This window comes from Talpa occidentalis, unplaced genomic scaffold, assembly GCF_014898055.3.
Source record: "Talpa occidentalis isolate TD23 unplaced genomic scaffold, MPIMG_talOcc4v2.1, whole genome shotgun sequence".
NCBI lineage: Eukaryota > Metazoa > Chordata > Mammalia > Eulipotyphla > Talpidae > Talpa > Talpa occidentalis.
In genome coordinates this window covers 153,462,176-153,467,631 of record NW_026555331.1, presented here as the reverse complement: position 1 = coordinate 153,467,631, position 5,456 = coordinate 153,462,176, and positions in this window count along the sequence as shown.

The window sequence follows — 5,456 nt, the reverse complement described above, 5'->3', positions numbered from 1 at the left end:
GCCGGGGCCGCCGCGGAGGAGGCGGCCCGCGAGGAAACGCAGCTGCCGCGCGCGCGGTGGCGGCCGCCGCCTCCGCCCGAGCGCGCGCCCGCGGGACACGTGACGGCGCCCGCCCCGCGCGCCGCGGTGACGTCAGCGCCCGCGACCCCCGACCGCTCGGAACCGGCTCCCGCGGCGACGTCACCGCCCGCGCCCCCGACCGCTCGGGACCGGCTCCCGCGGCGACGTCACCGCCCGCGCCCCCGACCGCTCGGGACCGGCTCCCGCGGCGACGTCACCGCCCGCGCCCCGGACCGCTCGGAACCGGCTGCCGCGGCGACGTCACCGCCCGCGCCCCGGACCGCTCGGAACCGCCTTCGCGTCGCTGGGGTCGGGCCGGCGGGGGTTTTGCCCCTTTAAAAAGGCCGCGTGAACGTCAGAGCGCCGCGAGCATGTCCGCAGGTGGCGGCCTCGCCTGGGGTACAGGAAACGCGGCCACGACGTCGAAGCGCGGCCGTGCCCCCTGCGGACAAGCGGGGCCCGACCTCCTGGTCCGTGAGCGCGAGTGTGGCCGCCTGCGAGCAGCCGCCGCCGCCGGCCCGGTCGGGGCCCCGGGGCCTGCCAGGCGCGCGGACGCTCAGCTCCCAGCCAGGCCCGCTCGGCGACCCGGCCCCGCGCTGCCGGCCCGCCCCGCCGCCGTCCAAATCGAACTGTGGAACCCGCCTGCCGGGGCACTGGCTGCACCAGCGATCTCCTCCGACAGCTGAGAATGTCAGATATTTAAGTTTTTGCCGGTCAGAAGGGTATGAAATGGCTCTTTGTTTCTCGCTGCTGTTTTAAATGGGTTCCTGCTATTCCGCCAAATTAATGTGCAGTGGTACAATTTAGCAGCTGAAGTCTTAGGTTGGCTCCGTTGTTGTTGGCTTTTTTAGGGTTCTGGAGAATAGCATTGAAATGCTCCTACCAGTGGCTTTAGGAGTAAACCTGGGGTCTTTGGTCGGATTAGCGTAGCGGTGTTGGTTTGTCCCTAGATGTAGTTAAGAGATGCAATGCAGGATGGCATCAAATTTGAATTGAGATAAAGAATTACTAAAATATTATTTATCCAAAATTCAAATTCAACCAGGCATCCTGTATTTTTACTAAATCTGGCAACCCTAACCCCAGATAAAGTCTGACCTTTGTTTTCTTGTCTGTGAAATAGGGATACCAATAGGACTTGTCTCAAAGTTGTGAGGTGAAATGAGAGAATGCATGCAGAGTACTTAGCACCCAGCATGAAACATAATGAAAGCCCATTGAGGGTAAGTGCTTATCATTTCATGCAGCTGTGTCTTAGCGTTACAGGGCAGGGAGAGGGGCACCCCAGAACCCCCAAACCTGCCTGCTCTAAATAGGTTCTGCCATCCGCCAAATCAAGACAAAACATAGAAGACCTTTAATGGAAAGGAACTTTAATACAATTAAAGGAACAATACAGAAAAGACAAAGAATATAGTTTCTAAATCAAGCACCCAAAGTTACCAGTCCCCTCGTGGCTAAAAGTCCACCCAAGCAGGATTGGCCTAGAGCAAGGCCTGAAAGCCTGCCACAGTCTAAAGCACCTTCAGGCAGGGACCCACAGAAAAGGATCAGAAACAACCAGACAAGTCTGGGAGAAAAAGAACAAAATCAAGATAAAATCTGCCATTGTTATCCTCCCCACGGGTCTCTCACCCACATCTGTTTCAACCAGTCCAGGACCAAGAAGCAAGCGCAGCTTCTTCATGTGTCTCTCTCTGCTCCATGTGCCTCCTTCAGATCTCCTCCTGGCTCTCCATCCTGCTTCCTTCCCTCTCCAGCCCCCTCTCCAGCTGCTTCTGTTCTCTCTGCTCAGCTCCACCCTCCTTTGTGTGGGACAGGGAACTTGGAACTTCTCCTTTTCCTGGGGACCAACCTGTTACATTAGGACTAATTTCTGGAAACATGCTTTAGGGCTTCATTTTAGGCTTGCCTGAGCATTTTCTCATACTGATGGAATCTTAGAAAAATTTAGGATGGAATGTCTCACAAGGACAAATACCTTGGGCTAGGTACGATTGATAAATCTTATTTTTTTTAATTTATTTATTTTTAAAGATTTATTCATTCATTTATTTATAGAAGCACTGGGTACAGTCAGAAGTGCAGGAGGTTGAGAGAATTCACCAGAGCCAGAGCGGGGAGCAGAACAGGCAGAAGGACCGCAGTACACTGCTAAGGGGAGCAGTGGGCACGTCAGGAGAGGTCTGCACGTCATGTGGGACCCTCGCCGGTGGCAGGGGATCGAACCGGCGCTGCAGAGGCTGCGGGCAGCCTCGCAGCCCCGCACTCAACCGCTGCACCACCAGGGAGGCCCACGATTGATAAATCTTAACAGGCTATGGAAAATTCCAGGAATCCAAGGTGTGGTCAGAAAAGGTTATCAGCCAGAGATGGGGGAGAGAAGATTCTCAATTTTAGAAGACCAACCCACTCTGAGCCCAAGGCCATAATTTCCACAATAATTCCATTCAAGAACATTATAAAAGGACACTCCTTGCCTGGCAAAATACAGCTCTTCTTTAAGACCGCCAGCCTGTGTCTGTCTTTCTCTCGCCCTCTCCCACCCTCTCCTCTCTCTTTCCCTCTTTCCTTGTTCTCTTTTCCTTAACAAACTTGCCATGTGCTGATGAAGGGGAACACTGATTCTTTCTCAGAAGGACCCAAGAGCCCAATGCACTGAATCCCATCACCTGAACCCCAACAATGCCAAAAACTGTTTTGTGAAGTCTTGAGCAGGTTAACATATATTCCTCAACTAGCTTTAGAATACAAAGCAAATTTTAACTATTCCCCCAAATTCCCACCTCTTAGCCAGTATGGATTTCATTTTCAATCATACCAAATACTTGGATGTTGATTTTAATTTCTGTTCTATCCAGAGTCAGCTGTTACAGTATTCAAGATGAGATTGTCTAAACAACATGTACATCATTTCTAAAGTTTATCCATGTTGTCCAGTACTTGAACTACTAAATTACATGACAAATCTAATCTTAAGCCCATGACTACCTCTCTATATATATGTTAACAAACTGAATTCAACAATACAAAAAAAAAAAAAATACATTGTAAGGATTGTTCATCATGACCAAGTGGATTTTTTCCAAGAATACAGGGATGATTCAACATCCACAAACCAATGTAATTCATCACATCAACAAAAGGAAAGAAAAAAAAAAAACAAAACATGATCCTATCACTAGATATAGAGAAAGCACTTGACAGATTAAAAATTCAACCCATCCATTTATGAAAAAAAATTCTTTAAAAATGGAGATAAAAGGAACATACCTAAACAATGAAGACCATATATAACAATCTATAACTAACATCATACTAAATGGAATAAAAAACTGAAAGCTTTTTCTCCAAGATCGGGTACAAGAAAAGGATGTTCACTTTCATTACTACTATTCAACATAGTGTTAGGAGTCCTGACTAGAACAGTTAGGCAAGAGAAATATATATAAGGTGTCCAAACAGGGAAAGAGGTTAGACTGGAATGATTTTCAGATAACAGGATAATATACACAGAAAATCCTGAAGATGCCACCAAAAATCTATTTGAAACAATCAGCACAGTGAAGTGGCAGGCTACAAAACCAATATGCAAAAATCTCTTGTGTTTCTGTATACAACAAACTAAATGAGAAAAATCAAGAAAATAATTCCATTTACAATCACATCAAAAAAATTAAATACCTAGGAATAAACTTACAAAGGGAGGGGAAAGACCTGTACAATGCAAGCTGCAAGACATTATTAAAAGAAATAGAAGACATAAAGAAATGGAAAGATATTCCTTGCTCATGTATTGGAAGAATAAGCATTATGAAAATGACCATCTTCCCCGAAGCAATATAAGATTCAATGCAATCCCTTTCAAAGTTTCAAAAGCAAACATTACTGAAATTTAAATGGAACCACAAAAGATCCTGAATAGCCAAAGCAATCCTGACAAGAAAGAACAGGTATCACACTCCCAGACTTCAAGCTGTACTATAAAGCTATTGAAATCAAAACAATATGTTGTTGGCATAAAAATAGAAACACCAACCAACAAAATAGAATTGAGATCCCAGAAATAAACCCAGACTTGAATGGACAGTTAATTTATAACACAGCGGCCAAGAGTATACAATCAATGTCTCCAAATGATTTTGGGAAGACAACAACTATATGCAAAAAAAAGAAGCAGCTAAACCGCTTTCTCACACCATACCCAAAAACTGACTCAAAATGCATTAAAGACGTGGATATAAGACCTAAGCCACAAAATACATAGAAAACATAGGCAAAACACTCTACAATACTGATTTCAGAGATGCCTTTGGAGACTCCAACAGCACGGGAGACAAAAGCAAACAAACAAATGGGATATAAGCTAAAAAGATTTTGCACAGTGAGAGAAACTCTCCGTGAAATGAAAAGACACCCTGCAAGATAAAATATTTGTATGTCATACATCTAACAAGGAGCTAATATACAAGATCTACAAAAAACTCATACAACTCAACAAAAAGAAAATATCCTAACTTAAAAATCAGAAGAGCTGACAGACACTTCTCCAAAGAATACATATAAATGGCCAATAAGCACATGAAGAATGCTCTTCACTTGCCATCAGGGAAATGCAAATCAAAACCACAGTGAGAATGGCCCAGATTAAAAAGACCAGAAACAAGTGTTGGCGAGGGTGTGGAAAAAAATGAAACTTCTTACACTGTTGATGGGAATGTAAATTGATCTAACCCTATGGAAAATAGTAAGGAGGTTTCTCAAAATATTAAAAATAGATCCATAAGATCCAGCAATTCCACTCCTAGTTATCTGCTCAAAGTACAAAAACATTTCTTAAAGATGTATCTGTACTCTCTGTTCACTGTAACACTATTTACAATAGCCTAGTTGCGGAAATTACCTAAGTGCCCAATGACAGATGAGGGGCTTTAAGAAGATGCGGCACATGTATGCAGTGGAATACTCAGCTGTAGAAAAAAATGAAATCTTGCCATTTGTGACAACATGGATGTAAGTGGAGGGATGATGCTAAGCAAAATAAATGAGACGGCGGCAGATAACGCATGCTTTCATTCATGGGGTTAAAGAAACAGACCAAACCAAACCAAAACCCTAGAAATCCAGCTGTAGAATGGAGGCTACCAAAAGGGTGGCAGGACAGTCAGGGATGGGGGAGCAGAGATGGGGGAGTCAGCAAACCCCCAAGAGTAGATCAGTGTCCCAAGACTCAGAGAGTTTGGCAAACAGTTGGACACAATACTTTACCTTAGTCGTTAGCTAGCGCCGTCACTGTGTGGAACATTAACGTTTTTAATGTTCCAGGTCTTGGCACCCCAGTAGTTTAGTGGCAGTTGAGCAAAGCATTCAGAGCTGTCACTAAAGGAGGAAAGAAA